The 20,863-nt window shown below is 41.4% G+C and overlaps 1 protein-coding gene across 6 annotated transcripts in view; it reads left to right on the top strand.

Annotated features, from left to right (window-relative positions):
* The window catches only part of FGGY (FGGY carbohydrate kinase domain containing), a 327,630-nt gene that overhangs the window by 81,717 nt on the left and 225,050 nt on the right, over positions 1–20,863 (top strand). For all 6 annotated transcript variants that reach the window (XM_049807620.1, XM_049807621.1, XM_049807619.1 and 3 more), the window contains one exon: positions 6,823–6,887. The gene's annotated coding sequence lies outside the window, so the exon portion shown is untranslated. The remainder of the gene's footprint in view (positions 1–6,822; positions 6,888–20,863) is intronic.

Here is a 20,863-nt window from a genome sequence, read left to right as displayed (position 1 = left end):
TCTGTGATGCTGTGGCCTACCTGCTGCTTTGTGGATTATGTTATGGAATAGTTTCTGGAGCTCTGCTGGCTCGCACTGGTTCCTGTGTCTGTGTGTTATTAGGCCTAGTATAACGTGTTAAGGCTCCACAGTAAAAACACTTTTCTTTATTATAACACCATAGGTGCTATTTATGTGTTTGACTTGCTCCCTGTGACACAGCCTTTCTTGTTTCACAGCCAGCAGTGCCTATGAACATCTTTCTTCTTTGTCTCTCCTGCCCATGTATTCACATGCTCCATAAATATCAATAGTTATGATTAAATATAAAAGAGATGCAGTGCCAGTACTTGTGTATTGGCATAGGGGAAGAAGAGGACAGAGAAGAGGTAAGAGTTTTGTTTTTATGCAGACTGAAACATTACAGTAGCAGAAACGATGCCACTTACAGTAATGTCACAATCTCCTGAATAATATAATTCCATCATTGCCTGGAAACTTAGCACTTATGCAGGGATGTATTTCACTCTTGAGTAATTGTATAGCATCTCAGCAAATGAGTATTACTTTATACATCCAGGAGATCGTGAAGGCTCATGCATATTTGTTGACCACAAGACTTCTTTCCAGGAATGCTACTTGCATAGGCCTTCCCATGCACCTTTGAACCAACTTGCCTTCTAGACCATGTGTAACCCCGTGCCCTCTGCTTCTGCGAGTAGAGGGACTCTGATGAGCTTGTGATGGGAGCCTGTTGCTTACTCTTGTATAGACTAAGTGAAAGCACTGCATTGCTCCTTGCAATTCAGCAAGTTATTGGAGGCATACACCAGACTTCGAGGCATTTTGTGTCTTTGATATTCTCGTCTCTGTTTCCTCACCTGAATAAACTTCAAGGCACTGACACCTTTCCCACATCTGAGTTTGGCTGACGTCTTTTTTAAGACCTTCAGTAGTGGAGCACAGCAGCAGTCTCTTCTGGTTCACATGAATTTATAAGAATCCAGAAGCCTTTCCTGGGTGCCTTTAGACCAAAGAAACCAGCGGTATGCTTCTACCCATCTGGGGGCATAAGGCAGCATATACACAATGCTCTTAGCAGGGACTTTTGTATGAGAAACGTCACATTTTATACCATACAATGCACCGATCCTAGGTACAGACTTTAAAAATCTGATATGGGAATGGTACACAAATGAGCAGTTGCATGGCTTACAAAATTCTGGTGTGGCTTTACAATGCGAAATGACATATCTGGCATCCAGCTGAGAGAGCTTTTTCAGGTTTTTTTCCTACCCCGGAGTGCTTTCTCCAGGGAAAAAAATGTAAGTCAAATTGCTCGAAATAATGCACTTTCAGTATTAGCAGTATATGGCTATCTGTGCCCTGTGAAAGCGGAGACAATATCACATATACAATCAGCACATTATGTTGTTGACCAAAACAAAACTGGAAAGTTTTAAGAACAACCACTGTATAATGTCAGATTACCACAGTATCTGGTTTTGGGAGCCTAATTCTCTTCTTTGAGAGTTATTATGCCAACATATGAAAGAGAAAACTAAACAGAAACCAAGAAGGATATAATTTTCCCTCTTGCCCCCCCCCCCCCCCCCCCCCCTTTCTTTTCCTGTTGGGAGTGTTTCTGTTTGTCTGAATAAAACTTACCCATTCCAGTACCTAACTACTATTTAAGATTGCTTGCCAGCCCGAGAAGTTGTTATGCAGGTTGCCCTTAAATAGCTCACATTTGACTGCAGAGCACCTGTTAGTTGATTGGGAGACAGTAAAATTCAGGGCAAAGGCTTCCCAAACACAAAGGATTGCTTGTGGAAAAAGACCTTGTTGATCTTGGATGAAGTTATAACCACCACTTGATGACTTTAGTGAGGCATTGTATGGTGTACTAGGTCTGTACATGTGTTTCTGTGTGAAAAAACAACACCTGAGCTAAACAGAAGAGAACAGAGCTAAACCGAGTCTCCTCCTAACGGTCTTTCTTCAGGTGTATTTTATAGAGCACTTTTGAAAGGACTTTTTGTGTAAGTCCCTTGGAAACCCTTTTCAAAGCTGCTGTGCAGAAGTGCCAGAGCCTGTGGGCCACCTTCCTGCTCAGAGCTTGCATCTTGTAGCTCACATCTTTCCAGTTCAGACTTCGGTCTGTCAGATCAGGTGTTCCAGACCCTGCAAGAGTCGTTTGCCTTGGTGGGAGGCGGAGGATCTTGAAATAAAGGAGAATTTCTACAGAAAAGTGTTCTCTCTTTATCCCAGTCCCTGTTTGTTCAACTGTTACCACACACTGCTGCACCCTTAACTTTGCTTCGTGCCTCCTGCTTGCTCTGCTCTCCAGAGGCATTTATCCCTTCTCCTAGAGTCAGATTTGTGTTCTGACTCATTCACTATTGTGTTTGTGGTTAATTTTATGGGGCGAAGCAACTGGGATAACCTTGTGAAGATCAAAACAGAGTACTTTTAAGTGACACATGGTTGCAGTATTAATTTTCAAATACATTTAGGAATAATATTGACATTCATTTGTTCTTTACGGGAGCGTGCTTGTTTTGAAAGATAGACAAGCAAAAACTTTTCATGATAACATACTTCATCTATGAAATAACTTGTTCATTTTCAGAAATTTTGTTTTAAAAGAGCTACTCCAAACTGCCAGGATTCATGAAGCTGTTCCCCAAAGACATCAGTCTAATCCAGATCCCACGAGAGTCTGTGAACATCTTTTTGTTTTGCTGACTTGGTTTCCAGTAAAGGACTGAGTTTTGAAACATGGTGACACCTCTTGGTCATGCTGACCTGCATCTGCAGGATCTCCTTGCTCCTCAGGACCTCTCTTTTTGTGGTTCAACTGTAGTCTACCGGAATAACTTTGACTTTCTTAGCAAGAGTTGTTACTGCAAAGCTTGTCAAAATTTCCACTCACTTTCAGAGCTAGACAATTTACTGAATTGGCGCAATATGAACAGTGTTGCCCAAAATGTTTACAGTGAATAAAGCACAGCTGTTTTTGGCAAACAGCTGTATTCTGAATACTTGCAGGGCCTTTTCAATAACCGCTGCGTCCTTTCCCAGTAGCTCTCTCAGGGGCTGTTGCGCAGGCTGATGGGGAGGCCGCTTTGTGCAGAGTTGAGATTTGCCACCGGCCAGGGCAGCCTGCTCCATCCATAGTGCCTGGAGGAACTGAGTAGGAGCTGGTAGTTATTTCTTACCATTCAAGTTACTTCATACCTTTCTTTTAACATTTCAACCAGAAATGAGTTATTTCTTAACCACTGTGCAAGGCAGCACCTCTGAAATCTTGCCAAGTTGGGGATTTACCACCCCACCACACACACACAATACCTTTCACCCCACTCCAAATGCCAGAACGAACACAATCCGTGTGTTTGAACATAAGTCATCCAGGCTCAGGTTGAGGGAAAGCCATGCAGCACACTGATCACATGCAGCAAGCTGATCTTCTGCTGCAGTTTTTGTTTAAAACCTGATTATTTGTGCAGGCTGGATTCTGAAACATTTGGTTTGGAGCTGGACAAGCAGAACAGACAAACTGGATGATTGCCCGGTGTGCTACAACAAAGGCAGAGAAAGAAGGAGCCTCTGGTATCATTCAAGTGCTGGACTGTTTTTTTCAGTAGGTATTTTTTCAGTTCACAGCAGGCCATTGACACCAGAAAGTGCTGCAACGGCAGCCTCGGTGGTGAAACTGCCGATGTTACAATCGGAGGGAGATAAAGTGAAGTATTTGTTGGAGTGGCAGTACCAGGAAACGGCTGAGACATCATGTGATGTGACGGAGGATGTGCACTCTGTAGCAGAGGGACATATTTACTTACAGGCTAGACTTCCACCAGACTCCACCAAAGGCAGTTTTGGCTAGTTATTTGAATTACTTGACCCACTTGCAGTAGGAAGTCATTATATAGATAGTAAATACCTACCCCACCCTTGGTAGGCAGACAGACTCTGCCAAAAAGGTCTAGCTCAGCTTCACAGAATATAAAATATTGTACCTTTCTAGTTAAAACTGTCATTGCAAAGACATTGGAAGCTGCTGCTGTTCCAGTAAACTGCTCCACTTCTTGGCATTTGATCGTTGTGGAGAAAGCCCCTAGGATTTACCTCTTGCCACCACCTGGAACACAAACCATAGGCAAAGAGCAAGTCTGAAATTGGTCTTAAGGTGCAAATCACTTGGTTCTCCCACTGACGAGAAAAGCTCCCAGGCCCTCTGCCAGTCAGGAAGGTGCCTGTGATGGAGGATTCCGATAGGAGCTTTACAAAACCATTCATTTGAAGTGTTAAATAGAGACTCCGAGTTAGTTGTTCTTCGACTTTTTTTTCTTGTTATGAAATCTGCAGCTAACTTAGCACACGTAACATGCTTGGTGATTAATTATTGTTAATTAATGGATGGGTTTAAAATTTTAAGCAAAGTGCTTGAAACAGTATCTACAAGTTATCATCTTTTAAAAGATTCATGTGGCTATTATGATAATTTGTAAGTGTAAATTCTTTTCCCCGTAAATAGATGAGATTTCACTAAAATCTGTAGCCTGCACCAATGTTGACCTTTAACATAACCCTGCAATTTATCACCAAAATAAGATTCTGATCTTGCTTACATCAGAATATAGCTAGAGAAAGTCCATAAGGAGACAGCAGGTTCATACTAAGGCAGCTAAGAACAGATCTGGTCCAAAACAGATTTTAGAGCAAGAGGGCTTCTTTCAAATTAAAATGATGATGGCCTTTGCTTGGACTATAGGAATAGGTGATGATAGAAAAGGAAGAAAAGAGAACTGTCATGTCTTCTACTGCACATATATATATATCAGTTTAATTTTGCTTGTATTTCATGAGACTTACGTGAGTCTTATATTATGTGAGACTTCAGATACTGATACTTAAGACACTGGGATGGGTTGGAGCAGTTCATTTAGCAGAAACTGAAGTGAAAATTTGATTTCCTTCAAAGGTCACTTCTCAGATTTCAGGGGATAATTTTTCATTTGGTAAAACCAGGGGACGATCTTGCATGTCCTCTGCAAAACCAGTGACTATTCGCTGAAGTTGACCTGATCTATCTGTATGCATGGGGCTCATGTATTACTGCTGACTTCTCTGCACACCACATGCTTGCTGCCTGGGTTGGATAGGCTTAGGACAGACCACATATAAGTTAAAAAGGATTTATGCTCCTGTTCTCCTGGGTCGTTAGTCACGTATGTACAGTGTTAAGGACAATGTGGCGCATTGGGCTCAACAGGGGATTTTAATGCACTAAGGCAAAGATCCATAAAGGACATAGGCACCCAGCTCTGAGACTGGGATTCAGAAGCCTTAATTAGGATGCTACTTTGCCTGCACAGGGAGTTAGGGGAATTCAGTGTCTCGTAATGGGATTCAGATGTACCAGTACTCTGAGTGGGGGGATTGAGTTAGCAAGCTGGAAAAATGCTGAAGAAAAGGATAAATTTCTGCACTTCAGTTGGTACCTAAGCCCTTTTCTTGGATCTGACCCTGAATGCTAAAATTTTAGTAATATGTACCAGTCAGCCTTTGTTTACAATTGCACTGAGTTTCCTTAGGGAAATAAATAAAATTAAACTTTTTTTCATTCAACCCTGTTATTAAAGTAGAAAGCTGAACACCAAAAGGCACTGGAGGCCCAATGCTATACTGGAGCCACATGTCTCTTGTTTCTATTCTGTTTATGAACGGCCTTCGTCAACTAATCACTGTTTGGCACAGTATTAAATCTAATCACTGAACTCCAAAACGTTGTAATGTGTCTACCTACTCCATGGTTCCATTTGGATGGAAATTTTCTATCTCGTTTAAAGACTGTTAAAGCCCTGCCTTTCTTGTTCAGAACAAAAGGGTATTGTTTACTTTGTTTTTCGTTATTTTCATTTTCAACAAAAGATGATTATTCTTTCTCCTCAGTGCTGAGATCCCTGTGAGCATGTAGTCCTCCTCTCTACTTGCTTTTCTTCCCCCTGGGTGACTACAAAATAGCAAAATTTCCTTCACACAGAAGCTTACGGTTGAAATGCACAAAAGCAAATGTTATTTATCCAAACTTTCAAGGTTTTCCTAATGAAGGTATTTATTAAAAAGTTGATGTGAGCCATAACTGAATAAAGAAACAATGTTACAAGGCACAGCAGAAGTGGCAATAAGATGAACACACATTTATGATTAAGAATTAATCTTTCATTAAACAGAAACTTGTTTCAGTCAAAACCTTTTGACCTTTTAAGAGAGAGGCAGCAAACCCACAAGCATGTAGTTGTTTGTTTGGATCCTATTATTGCCATCCCATTGTAATGTAGGGAGAATAGTTTTTTGATCCTACAGCTAGGCAGCCTGTGGGCAGGAGAGCAGGGTTCTTGCTTTTTGAGAGCTAGCAGCCCATTCACAGTGGGTTGACTTTCAAAAGACCCATTTATTGAATGACGCAAGGTGCAAATTATGACTCACTCTGCATAGGTTAGGTTTGTAAAAATCAACCTATATTCGTCTTCCTAGCACCTACACAGCTGCATAATGTATTTATTATCTCTAGGGTCCCATTAACCCTTTTGGAGGCTTAAAAGTGATCTGCAATACAACCCAGACAAACTGATGTTCTTATCTAGTGAATTGAAGTTTTTCTATTTTATCAGTGGTGATCTAGTGAATGGCAGATTTTCTTCTCTCTGGCCAGGATTAGGTCACAGAGTGGCCCAGCAGTCTGGGTTTGAACATTTCCTCCTGTTCTAACAGCCTTCATAAAAAATATGTTGATTGCTGGTGTTTGCTGATATGTGACACTGTGTTTTCCAGGTCTCAGACAGATGAACCAGGTGCTCTTCGATCTCTGAGCCTTCTAATGATCTTGCAATGATACTGTAAGTAATCGTTGTTTATTATAAACAGCTTTTTAAGCAGGAGTTTGATGCGAGTCCAGCACATTTTATTAGTTGAAACATACCCTTGTATTTCCCACTTGTATCGCAACCTACTTTTCATGGTAGATTAAGGGTATGGGAGCAGTTTTGCTGTGTTTGCAAGGCCTCTAAATGGACAGAACCACCTCTTCACCTTCTCCACCCATCTCCTTCCCTGTCTTCCCTCCTTTCAAAGGGAGAACATCAGGAAGTTTGGACATTCAGATGTAGTTCCTAAACCTGTGTCAATGAGTAAGGTCTACTACGCTGCTGGAAATGGTGTGCAGCCACTTGTTCCTGTATTTCGGCTCTCCTTCCTCTCAGGAAACCCAGACTTCAAGGGAAGGAAAACCCCAAATGACCCTTGTACATGTCATTGCAAAAATGGTGGTTGCTTAAGAAAAGGGTGTTACCTTATGTGCATGGCTTCATTTCTCCACCTGTTCCTGTGTTGCACATGTTACAAATGATGACAGCTATTAGAGGACTGGCTGTATGGCATGCACACTGAGAAATGAAGTGTGTCTTTCTTAGACCCCTTATCTGTAGTCCTAACTCAGCAGAATTTTCCTTGTCTGGTAACATGGCCAGACTAGAGGAGGGACTGTACCTTCCCTTACTACGGTGGGTGAATAAATACTGCAAAAAGCCTTTCTCCAATGTTGAATCAAACACGGAAATTAATTTACTTTCTCTCTGTTCATAAATACTATGTGTCAGCTTTTTGCAAGCCACAGTATGCTAACCTACTTGCAGAGATTCCTACAGAAAGGAAATGGCAAAAGTGCATGTAAGATTATTTACAGTAAACTAATGTGAAAAATGAACATTGGCCAGATACTTGTCTGTGTCTTTACTCAGGGAACACGTATTACTCTGTGACTTTAATGATCGATCACATCTAAACATAAAATGTGAATTTCAGAACATATGTAGGGAGTGGATTGGAACTGAGTATAAAGATATATATGGTGTTGGTTTTAAGCCCATAATAAAACTTATTGAATACTGATGAATAATAGATGCATTTAAAGGAGATTACGATCTGCTCCTGTTTAATCCTTCAAAGAAAAAAGCAAATTCGCTTATGAATTCTCTGTAATGGTTTATTCTTTAAGAGAGAACAATGGAGGCTTGGTACAAAACTCACTGGAATCAATAAAAAGACCCCCATTTTATGCCCCAAGTTTGTAGCCTACACAGAAGTCTGTTATGGCAGCTGCCACCTTTACTAACAAACCAGGGTTAGGACCAGGTTCCTCTAGGGCTATGGTGGTAATGGCTCTTAAGTCTGGCCGAAACAGTCTGATATTCCCTGTGGATCAGGCACAGAGGTGGACCTGTAACACACACTCACCTGTGCGTTACGTCAGTAAGTCTAGTATGTGCTGTTCCAGTTGTAGCTCTTGTAAATTAAACAGAGAAATAAGCTGCTTTTTCGCTTCATGCCACTGCTGAAATATGATCCAAGGCTCAGGTAGATTCCAGCTGTGATCTTGCTCCTTGGTTATGAACATACATTTATGTTCTCAAGACATTAGAGCTCCTTCTACACAGGCAAAAATTGTAAAAACAAAATGAACAACGTTCTCTGTGTACAGTAGAGTTATTTAAAGTGCCTGAGGGTTTGAACATAAGCAGACACTGTGTTCGCATACAATATAAGCAAGACTTCTGGGTTTTGGCATTTAAAATGACAATTAAAAATACAGCAGGCATGTTTCAGCAACTTTATAGGATGCCATAAACATCCAGAAAAGGATTCCAGACAAAAGTAAAGATTCACAGTAAGGATTGTTTTCTTCTTTTTGTGTCCTACCCCAGTTTTTAGTGTGAAGTGTTGTTATAAACCACAAAACTTAATGAAACAAAAGTAAAGGGCAGAAGGTATCTTGCTCATTGCAAGCTATTGTACGACAGAAAATGCTTCTTTGGGAAAGTCAAAGCTTACAGTCTGTATGGCTCTGTTCACGTAATTGTTTTAGCTTCCTGCTCAAGATTTTTCTAAAAAATCTTGTGGAGAAAAAGCCCTAAACAAGTCTGGAAGGTGGAAAACACTTTCCTTCCTCAACACAGAAACAGCCACAATAGACTTAAAATCTCTCCCTGACATGATTTTGTGTACCATGACACTACCTGAATTTTCTTAGATATATTTACCATAGGAATGACGCTACTGCATTCCCACTGTAGCCTGCTGACAACATGCCATGGATTATGAAATTGTATATTGTATCGTACCTTTAAGCAACACAGTGTTTACAAATATATAAGGCACCTCTTGTTGTGAATGTGTTTTAGGCATTAAACTAAGGTGAGAAGAATAACCTGAATCTCAAGTTAAGGATTTAATTACAAGGCCTTTCTTCCTCAAAACTTTTTTTCCTGCCACTTGTAAACCTTTGACAAAAACAGTTCCTCGGCTTCTTTGATTTTTTTTGTACCTGACTTTCTCATTAATCGACTCCTAAATCTCCAAAATGCTTTGAAATGTTGTTATGACATTGAGTGCAATTTCATCTAGGATGGTCAACTCTCTCCTAGGCTTAAGATGGGAGACAAATTACAGTTTGTTTTTAGATGATAGTTCTGAAATCCATCTCTTCTCTTTATGACATTTTAGCAATGTGTTTTGTTCTGTGCATGTGTTGAAACCACATAGCCATCAACTGACCAGCCTAGTGATACTCAGCCAAAACACCCTGCTCCCAGCTTTCCTGGTTTCTCTAAGTCCCTTCCTCACCAGAGGAGTCATGCATGGCTCCTATTTTTTTTTTCCACCTCTCATTTTTTCATTCTGATAAAAATGTAGTCTTGTATAGTTTTGGGGGTATTCACGGGGAATTTACCTTCTTCCTCCATGCAGGGGCCAAGGAACAGTTAGCCTCTTCTTTCTTGTCACTGGACACCAGCATTGGGATTGTTTTTCAGGAGTCAGGGCTAAGTGAGAATTAGGTTCCTGCCGCCCCTGAGTTAAGCAACACTCCACATTAGTGAGCCAGTGTCTCAATCAGGGCAGGAAGAAGTAAGGAAACTGTTTGCTTTATCCTCCTCACTGCACAAACCAATCCACAGGGACTGGGAACGAGACATCTGCCAGAAAAGAGGGAGACAGAAGTTATCTGGAGGTTACATTTGTTTCCTGTGGCTGTGCATTTGCTTTGGTTCAGTTTTCCTTTCCCCTCCCCCTTACCACGATTCAAGACTATGTAGAAGCTCTTTTCTCCCCTTTACCTGTATTTATTTCCTTTAACTAGGCGATAATTTTGCAATCTGAGGTATTCAGAGGCAATCGCACTCTCCCTTCCTACCTTGCCAGTTGTAGCCTCTTATTCCTGACCCTGCCACACTTGCAATGCCATGCTGTGAAACAAAGTTCAAAGGTCCTTTTTGTTTGGTTGTTTTTTACATCGCATTCCTTCCCTTTCCCTTGCATTCCTGCTCAGTGCAGCCCCAGCAGCTCTTTTCCCCCATGTGGAACATGAGGTACATTCCCCAGGCTTCTTACTGAAATCTTTACCTCCCTGAAACATGACCTTGGGCTGTATCTCACCCCTCATGCAGGTGCTCAGCACAGAACAACGTTCAAGTCCGTTCAGGAGCTATTTCAGGGGCTTAAGGGGCCATGAGATAGGGTACAATTTTAACATTCATCCTCTGCGCAGGATAAATTTGATGTTAATTGTAGTGAAACTGCTGTGGCGGATAGTCTTTCTAGCTATGAGTGATCTCGTGTGCTTATTCCTTTGCAATAGCAGCTATGTGAGTTCTTCATTTATACAATCAACCTGAAACTGTCTTGATGAAATAAGGTTTGTAATTGCTGCTATCACAAAAATCGTAATGGGAAAAGCGGTTGCAGTGTATCTCCAGAATGCTGTCTCCAACTCCTATATACTTTGCTGAACATTGCAGATAGCTTCTCTGGTGATGAAGAAGTGGAGCTCATGTGAACACAAAAGATTTGAATAATCTCTTTCACCTGTCCAGCAGCACAGAATTGTTCCTTGCCTTTCATTTGCTTGTGCTTTGCCCAGGCTAGTCGTGACTGACAAAACTTCAGCTGTTTGGGCAAGTGTATCACAAGCCACTGCACCTCAGTCTTAGGAAATTTATCTTGCTGTTCAAAACAATTCCTCACACTCCCTGACGTTTACTCCTATGGGTATTTGTAGGCTGTTATGTCTGCCCTTACTTGTTGTTTAACCTAGCAATAAGCATTTAGCTCTGTCCTCATAAATCATTTCCCCTCAGCTCTTTAGCTGCCTGTGCTCCTACATATGAAAAACCCAGGCTAAGCCTACCCTTTCAGTGACTACTCCCCACAGGATTTTATTGGTGGCACAAAATCATTGCTCAAGCCATGATTTCACTCCTGGCTTATTGCATGATCCTTTGCTGATTATACTGACCTAAGGATCTATATCAGCAGTTCCCTGGGTTTTCTTTCCCATGTCCTCCCACATTCTCTTAAGACTCATTCCACCTCTTCCCCCCAATGTCAAAACCACTAATTCAGGCTCCCTGCCCCTTCTCCCCAAAAGCACATCTTCTGGGAGTAGCGGAGGCTGCAGGGAGCGTCCCTGCTACCTCTGTTCCCACTTAATTTGTCCCTCACTCTTTGCTGAAGGAATTCTCTGCAGCCAGAACCCGGTTCCCAGGACCAGCGGGAAGGTGGGCTTCCACAGCACATCTCCCGGGATCGGTGTCTGGTGGGTGCAGCTCCCTGGAGCAGGGTAAGGAAGAGTAAGTGGCTGGATTTAAACCTCCTCTGCCCAGATCCGTGGCAGGAGCTGGTGGGCAGGTTGCTGGGTCAGGGAGCTTACCAGCTGGCTGGGAGAGCATGGGAAATTCTTGCATTTTTGCCCCTCCTGTGGGCAGCTGTCTGCAGTTTCAGAGCGGCTTGTCTGGACTTAACGCATACAAATTTCAGGAGCTCTGTGGTGAGGCCAGAATGTGCTGTTGATTAAGGCATCTTTGAAGGTATCTGGAACTTAAATTAATTGCTCAAAACATCACCAGGAAGAATTCAGGAGAACCCTGGAAAAGGTGCATTTATCCAGTTTATGAGGACACTTACAGTGACTACAGCAAGGATTGAAAATAATTAAGAGTTGCGCAAGGCACAGGAATTACTTCACGGTGCAAATCAGGCTTTGACGTTTAGTGAGAAGAAATAAACTTCTTGTGGGCAGATTTGCCCATTGCTGACTATTGCAAACTTCCTTTTGCTTTTTTTGTTAAATTTTTCTTAGTGTTTACAACCACAGATACAAGAAGGACCAGAGAGCTCTCTAATCTGGTGTAGGATTATCATCTCATCAGCATAGGGTATCCTACCATCACAGGCAAAGTAGAGTGTTGTTCTCTTTTTTAGCTGGTAAAAATTTAGAAATTGCAAAATGATCATGAAAGCAAGAGACAGGATGTGATGGAAGACATTTATTTTCTTAAAAACTAGAAGAATTTAGACAAGCCTCAAGTCTGTGCTGCAGTTTTCCTACTTGCACATCCATTTTCACTCCTCCACTCTCATCTCATCTCACTGTGTTCAATGTGGCTGATTACTGCAAGTGCGTTTTCTTTCAGGACTCTTTTGTCTCCGGGTTGGAAGAATCGTCCATTTGCCTTGCAGCAGGAGAAGAGTTCGGTTCTAAATTTGGGATGACTTGTTCAAAAGCTACTTTCGTTTCACCTCTGAGCTACAGTCTGCCCTTTAAATTCTGAACATTTATTTTGATTTTTCTGAAGACTGAATGTCTTCTGACATGAGGAAGAGGGTCATATATGAGCATTAATTAAATTAAATTGTATCTGGGAAGTTTAGTCTTGTTTAATGGCTTTGTTCAGTTATTATACCTGTTCATTATCTTTACATAAACATTAAAATCATACAATCATTAAATTTTCTCTTCTAAAATAAAGGAGATTCTTATAAGAAATGTAACTCTCTGCATGTTTTCTTTGTTTCCATATGAGTTTACACATGTACTTTTTTATTTTGTTGAATAACTCCTTTAGCCATATTTTTTCTCCTCTGTTTACATCAGACACAAGGCAAGCACAGAAGAAGAATTCCAAGTGTAACCAAAAAAAAGAAAAATCTAGTTCCTTCCTCAGATCTTCAAAATCATGCAAGTGTTGTATGTCTGTTTAAGCTGTTGTACAAAAAGCCACTGGTGTTAGGCAAATTGTATTAGGGTTTTCAAAAGCATGGCACCATTTTTCTGAAATTTGATTTTCTAGGTCCCAAAATGAAAAAGAAGAAGAGATGCAATAATCAACTTGGAAGTGAGGGTCTTTCATTTCTGCCTGGTTAATCGTTTAGTAAAAGTTTAGCTATGTAAACACTTATTCACCAGGAAAGGTTAGTCATTGCCATGCTTTCTTATACTCTTGTTACTAGCTTACATGTTCTTTTTCTGGGCCTTTCTCACCAAGTCCATGAAGTCTGACCTCTCTTACTGGCTTCTCATATTCCTTCATTATGTATCAATCATGCTAGAATGATGACCTCTATAGAAATACATGCATAAAGTATTCAGGCAGCCCTGGCACTTGCTGCACATTCATCAGGCTAAATCAGAAGCAAAGCTGACATCCTTTCTGAAAATGAGGTTGAACATTTAGAATGAACCAGAGGAGATCTCATTGGAAATGTCTGTATTGACACTGTCCTCTCTTCTTTAAAAAGCATGACGGCTGAAGCAGTCTGTCTCATAGAACCAAGTTCTGCGCTAGTATTGAGCAAACAAATATGCAAACACTGCAGTTTAAGAATAGGCTGGGATCTGCAAAAATATGCTGTAATCCCTCTGACTTCCTCATGAGATGTGAGCATATTATAGGGAGAAATGTGGGACCAAGCTAATAACCTTTGTGTTGGCTGTGTGAAACAAGTTCCAGCTTTCTCTGCTTTGAAAACATGGGAATCCTTAGTTTAAGATTGATCCCATGAATTGCTAAATGGCCTCATGCCCACTGACTCAGGGCAGCGTATAGAAGTTGGGTAAGCAAAAGCTAATTACCTCCCATAAAACATCTCACCTCTTGAATCTGGATGGGCCATTTTGTCCCGTGACTAATTGCATGTCTCTTCACTTGTATTTGGTCCAGCCTCCACAGAAGGTAGTAAGAGTTAATTTTCTGATTTTCCTGGGAGAGGAATTGGACCCTGACTTTAGCAAGTTAGTTTTGCTGAGCAGACTGGTGTACGAGGTGTTGCTTAATGGCACAGTCAGAGCAGGAATTCTGCAAGAGCCACAGGTTGATGGCAATCGCCTTGGTCCCACTCAGGAGAAGACATCTGTCAGACAGAGCAGAGCAGGCCAATCCATCCTCTCTAACAAGCAGAAGTACACGTTTCTGTGGCTTGCTCTGCAAACACCTTCCCCTCAGCGATGGTGCATTTAGAGCACCAAGAATTGAGGGAAGTGTAAGAGGGTTTCTGTCTACTCCCCAGACCATTTCTAAGCAAAAAGAAGCAATTTTGAGTTCAGCGGACTTGAACATTAAATAGAATACATTTTAAAAGCCATGACATTTTTTGAGTGAGGATGCATTTAGAAAACTTCCATTTTTTTTAGACCATGTTTATACTGTGAGCTGTGGACACGGAATTATTACTACTTCATACCTGTAGCTGAAAAAGGAACCATGTACCTCTGAATGCCAAATGTGGCTTTAATCTGCTTCGCAGCTTGTTTTGTTTTGTTTTTCTCTGTTTCATTTCCCTTTGCGGTGTTAAGCTCTGACCCTGAAAGGTGAGGAAGTGAAGGAAATGGAAGAGTGAAATTTGGGGAGTCTGACGCTAAAAAGCCAAGGGAACCACGAGGCCGTCTGTCTGGTTGTGAGATTGAAATGTAAATGGGCTCCTCAAATTAATTACTTTGGAACCCACTTACTTATGTATGTGGACTCCCTTAAGCATAAGTCTTACATTATGTCACCGAGATGGCATTTGGGCTTGATTTATGTTGGCACAGGACTAGCTATAAACCACACATGTGTGCCCATAGTAGCCCCTTTTCAAACAGAGCATGTTTATAGAAACAGGAAACATGGCTGCAGCAGGAGCACACCGAGCCTCTGCTGTGTCAACAGCGTCACAAATACAGGTATCCAGGATCTGCACGCTGCGTTCATTTTCCATGTATTTCAACTCAGTCAGTAACCTGGAACACCATTACCAGAGATTAGTGGTTGGTTGATGGAGCAAAAATGACTTATTAGGTGAAATTTACTCCACTAAAGATGTGTATCTGAATAAGAGCCACAATCCACATTTTAATCTTTTTCTTTCATACTCTGTCTAATCTGTGGCTGATATTTTATGGTGATAATCTCTCTCTTCCCCCCCCCCTTGGAGAATGAGGACACACTATATTAATTATATCTGATTCTGTAGTCACATAATTTATCTTTAAAAAGATATGCACTTTCCTGCCTGAATAAACTTGAAGCCTTCAGGTCATATTCAGGGAAGTGTAAACTCTTCACTGTTCTTTATAGTACATTAAAAAGAGTTAAATATATATAAGCACCATTCAAGATTTCTTTTAGGAGATAGAAAGCCAGACATAAATGAAGATCAAAAACAGCAGAGCATTTTTGGTGATTGAGAAAACTGCATTCTTTGGTTCCTCAGATGCATTTATTTGCATATTCAGTCTTCAACCTGTTTGAGTTGTGAGGTGCTATATAAATAGGTACAGATAACCTTCTCCGTGATCTACTTGGATCTGCTGTGCCTGTAGTGAAATAAGAGGGGTTTTATGCTTCAAGAATGTAGCACCCTTGCACATACTCTCTGTGACATTGATGAAAGCCTTCCCAGAACGGGAGAGATGAAGGTGAAGCGAGCCATGAGAGCCCTATCTCCTCCATCTGGGTTGACCTGAAGGCAGACGAAATGAGCTGCATGCTGTAGGAGTTCCCTTTCGCAACGTCCCTTTCTTCAGACTTTAAAGAAGTCTGTAACAGAGACAGCGTTGTTGTGTACACAAAACAGCCTCCTCTAAGTTTCTAAGGAGAACAGATGATGCAGGAGGAATCCTTTTTTTTTCATGTGGTATATACCTCCCTCTTTCTCTCCCTCAGTTGGGAAAATCCTTATGTTTGTATTTAAACAATCCAGGAGATTTTTTTAGGGCACATCTCATATTGGGAGTTGGAAGAAAAAAGATCTTCAAGGTGTCTCAAGGAGATTGAGAGGAAATGCATGCGAATCCTAAAGCCCAACTTCTAAATAAATGCTGTTTGTGAATGAAGATTAGCTTGAAATAGGAACTAGTACCAAGTCTTCTAAATGGATATACTCTACCTCTTGCACCTTTAGAGCTGGCAGAAGGTTTAAGCATTGCTCATAGGAGCACGCCCTTAGCACAGTAAGCTATAGCGTTAACCAAGTAACTCAGAGAGTTTGGTCTGTTCTCAGATCTTACTAAAAAACTGCAGTAACTGTGTGTTGCAGTTCTTGGTGGATATACGTGATCTCAGAGACAATGCGAGTAGCCTATAGGAGTAGGCCTATTGTGTTACTCACTGAAGACTTACACTCCCTTTGGAGATGGTATGGGAATGTATTTCTATCAGGGAAATACAGTTCCCACATCAAGTGTCTTAGGACTTGCTTATTTACTGATTGCAAGTCAGATAAACTGGCCAAAACATTTGTAACCTACAGCCTGAAAACCAGAGCCAAACAACTTGCACTTGGTGTTTTATTGCGTGAAATATTTCAAGTCTGATTGCTGAATGTAGCCCTTGATGTCCTGGCATGGTCATTGTTAGAGGATCACGGGCACTAAAGACAGTAGCTGTGATGTGATGCTCTGTTGGATTTGGGCTAGGATGTCTTTTTACCCCTTTTGTTGGAAAACTGCTTGCAGGTAAATGCTTAGTTTGAATTATCCTCCTTTGCTGTTTAATTTAGGGGCATACTGTTTTGTTTGGGACAATATTAGAACAGAGTAACAGGGACATTTATCAGAAGGATTGGGAAACAGATACTGTAGTGCTGAGTGGGTGTTATGGGGGAGGGTTTTTTAACTTCCCTGGATTAGAGCCCAGCACAGGAGTAGATGGTAGGAAAAATCACGTTGGCAGAGAACTGCATGTTGGGTCTCTGTGGATGTGAGTTGAGGACGCCCCACAGAAGCCTGTAATCCCATCTCTGCTTTCAAGAATAGCAGCACAGCCTTTAGGAGCGCTCTGATGTCGAAAAGAGCTGTGGTAGTCTGCCCTGTCAGAGCAATGTCCGCACAGTGCTATGGCCTTCAGATACAAAAAGGTCTGTTTATTAGAAATTAAAACATTTCTTTCCAACAGGTAAGAAACACAACATTTCCAAAGTTCTGTAATGTGTTCCGACTGTTAGAGAGAAATGTTACCCTCCAAATACATTAAGCCAGCGCATGTATCTGTTGCCATTTACTGTTCCTGTCTCACAGAGATCCACTGCCTCTGAAGGACTTATATATATCAGTGCAATTTATTGGGATGAGTAAGAGTTGCTGGCTCTAGCATTCAGTTTGTGATGTTTGTAAGGACTCTGAAAGTTAGGAGGTCTCTGAAGGTGCATGTTAGAAGGTTGCTGGAAACCAAATGACTTATTTTTGCGCCTTAACTTTCATCTGAAATAGAACCCATGGTGCCTAGTGTCCGTGTGTATTTGTGTAGTGGGTATGTAGTTTTAACACCAAGCTTTATTATAACCCCTAACAAATTCTCAGATTTTATAATCTTTATGCATACCAACATTTGTTTTCCCTCTGTGTGTACTTGAAATTTATTTACATGATAAATGTAGAGCAATCAGAACAGGATATGAAACAAGAACCACTGGAGTGAGCGTGAGTAGGACACAGATGTAATAGCCTTCAAAAGCACACGCTGCTTGCTGACGTTTGTCAGTATAGCAAACTGAATTCCATTCCAGAATTGCCTGGAATCCCAGCCCAAGCAGATATGTTGCAATAGGCAGAGGAAGAGATCAGTCTTAGTGTCGCTTGATGGCTTCTCCTGAAGATTTGAGGTTATGCCAGCTGCTGCTCCGACCGCCAGCTTTTGTCTGTTGTTCCAGCCTGGATCTGGAACGAAGCATTTCTTCCCAGCTGTGACGTGTTCACGTTTTGGTATCTGTGAAGCAGAGACTTGATGCGAACCTGAACAGGGGAGGAGCAGCTTCTTATAACTGGACCTTGCCTCTATTTGCATAAGAATTAGCCAGAGGAAGAAAAATGTTTATTCTCTTTTTGTACATGAGGTGTAGAAACTAGAGATTCACACTGAGAGTTGCCAGCTGTGTTGGTCACAGAGGTTTGCAGGCCACACTGCAAGTTCCCCCCAGAGCATCTTACACTATGATTCAGCTCCAGCTTCTGGTGCTGTGTAACCTCCTCCCTTTCCCCCTGCCTCCCCCCTCCATCTTCCTTATCTCCGATACCCCTCATCTGACCCCTCCGTTCCTGGTTTCAGAGTGTCTCTTCCAGAAGCTGGACAAATCGACAGATCTGTCAGGAGATGCAGGAAGGGAACCAGGGGTTATCTGAGTGTGTGGGTTATCTAAGGGGTTGCTCTCAAGAAACAGTATCTGTAAGCAGTACAAGTTATCCCAAGACGGAGGCAAGTAGAGGCTGGGCTGGTGAGTTCAGCAGAGCCAGCTGTCTTGTGTATACGGGTGAAAGATGAGAAGTCTGAAAATAGTGGTAGAGTCGCCCTGAAGCCAGAAAGAGGTGCGTGAGATTGAGAAACAGGGAAAGAAAGTTATTTTTTTGGTATGTGTTTGGGGACTTTGAATTAGCTTCCTCGGTAAGGAAGGGCTTCCTGGAATTCTTCAACCAGTTTTATACCCAGAAGGGAATTATTTGGCACGTGGGATTTGACGTTGCAGTGAGACTGCCCTGTAACAATCCCTCTCCAAAATATAATCAGCAAAGTTTTCCTCAGATACAAACTCTGTGCCTGCTTCCAAGTTGGACTCCTGCTTGCTCATTCCTTGTCTGGGTTTGTCAAAACTTCACAACATTTAGTCTTGCTTTTCCTTGCAGTGCTGAGTCACTCTGATTTGAGTGAGAATTAACATGTTTGTTACTGTAAATTTTGCTAGCCTCTGTCTGAAATCCAAGTGAAAAAACCTGCAATGTCAGTTTGCTCAAAAATTAGTTTTTAGAAGAATTTTTATCCTCAATACTTTTATATGTAACACTTGCACATACTTTGTTTTCTCTGTCACTTGTGGTCTCTTTAATTACACCATGGGAATCTGAACTGTGGCAGGATCAGGCACAGAAAAAGCATGACCAAAGGAAAACAGACGTTTTATTGGCTTTAAATAGATTTTTCAGCGTAAGAGGTGACTCTTCCAAAAAGGCAACACGACATCCTTCTGTATGCTAAGTTTTCTCTCAGTCCTGTAACAGACTGTAGGATTTCTATGTCAGCCTGAGCTCTTTTCTGGCTGTTTATAATGCACTGTTTGGGGTGTATAGAGAACACAGGTCTGTAATAGCTCCTTAGAGACTTGAGGTTTTAACTCTATAGTTCCTTATTTCTGTCCCTGTTCATCGTGGTCAGGCAGGAAGCACAGAAAAGGTGGTTGGAACAGCTCTGTACCCATGGAAGTTGGATGGCAGTGCAGATGCATGATGCACCTTTCCCTGAGCAAAAGATGCTCACATCAGGCAGGCATAGGTCGTATCCACTGAAAGCCCAGAGCCACAAGCAGCTACGTGAGAGCTGACTCTATGGGATGCGCTGGAGAGCTCTGAACATCAAACGTCGATCATGGTTGAGCTAACAAGCTGGGGAACTTCAGCGGTGGCAGAGCTGTAGCTTCATGGCTGGAGCAGAAAGCAGGACACACTAGTGGATATAGTGACCGGTGGGGTGCGTATGCACTGCAGAGTTTTTGCAGAGTACGGGGTATTGCGCAAATATAACCAAGGCCGTAATTTTAAGGATTCTACTCGTGCATACAAAGGAAAATTTAGTTTTCGGAATTCTTTACTGGTGATGAAGTGTAAGCCAGAAAGAACACTGTTGGGTTTTCTGATGTCAGTGTGAGCTGGCAGAGTTGGCAATGAGAAAAATTATCCTTCAATTATAGGCTAAACAAGTTTAAAAGAACACACTGAGACATAGCTGGTATGGAGCCCCATATTGCTATTATTATATTTGCCTCTCAGAAAAAAGACATGCTTAAAAGTCCATAAGTTGTTCCCTCTCCTTCTCTCTCCTCTGTTGAAAAATTAGTCTCTTTGTCACATGTAAGAGCTGTACAAGTAACAGGAACAAAACATGTAGGTGTTCTGAATAAAGTCATTAAACAACATGCTATTTGTTAAGCACATCAAGTTCTGGACAAATTCATACTGCAGCTTTTCTGCTTCGTGTGCTCAGGTGATAAAGAATACTGCAGAACTTCCATCAGTAAAAATTTTATTTCTTGCCTTGAATCAAATTATGACTCAGACTGAAAGTGTCACTGAGACATGGCCTAGAGTGAGAATATATGACCACTGTTTCCAATCACCCTGTAATTAGAAGGGTTTTTTGTTGGTGTTGCATGAGCTAAAATAATCTCTGCAGGACTAAGACAAGAATGAAACTCTGCTTTCATCAGAAAAGACAGTAGTTGATAAGCCATGAGTTGAAAACCATTACCTTCAGTGGTTCTTCTTAGAAAAGGCACTGTTAATGACATAGAAGCATTTTATGCTAAGAAGTCTACCCCTCCCAAATGTTAAAATTGAAGAGAAACACACTTTTAAAATGTTTATATTTTCTTCTTCTAGATAATCTAACTTCTTTCTGAATCGTCCGTGATCTATGATATATTAATGATGTGATATAATAATGATAAATGATAAATAAATCTTATATATTCATATCTATAACATGGCACTGGTTTTGGCTGTGGTAGTTGCCATCAACAC

The sequence above is a fragment of the Accipiter gentilis genome, chromosome 8, assembly GCF_929443795.1.
Source record: "Accipiter gentilis chromosome 8, bAccGen1.1, whole genome shotgun sequence".
NCBI classification, from domain to species: Eukaryota; Metazoa; Chordata; class Aves; order Accipitriformes; family Accipitridae; genus Astur; species Astur gentilis.
Note: the sequence above shows the minus strand (reverse complement) of the source record. Positions and strands in the feature narration are given on the sequence as shown.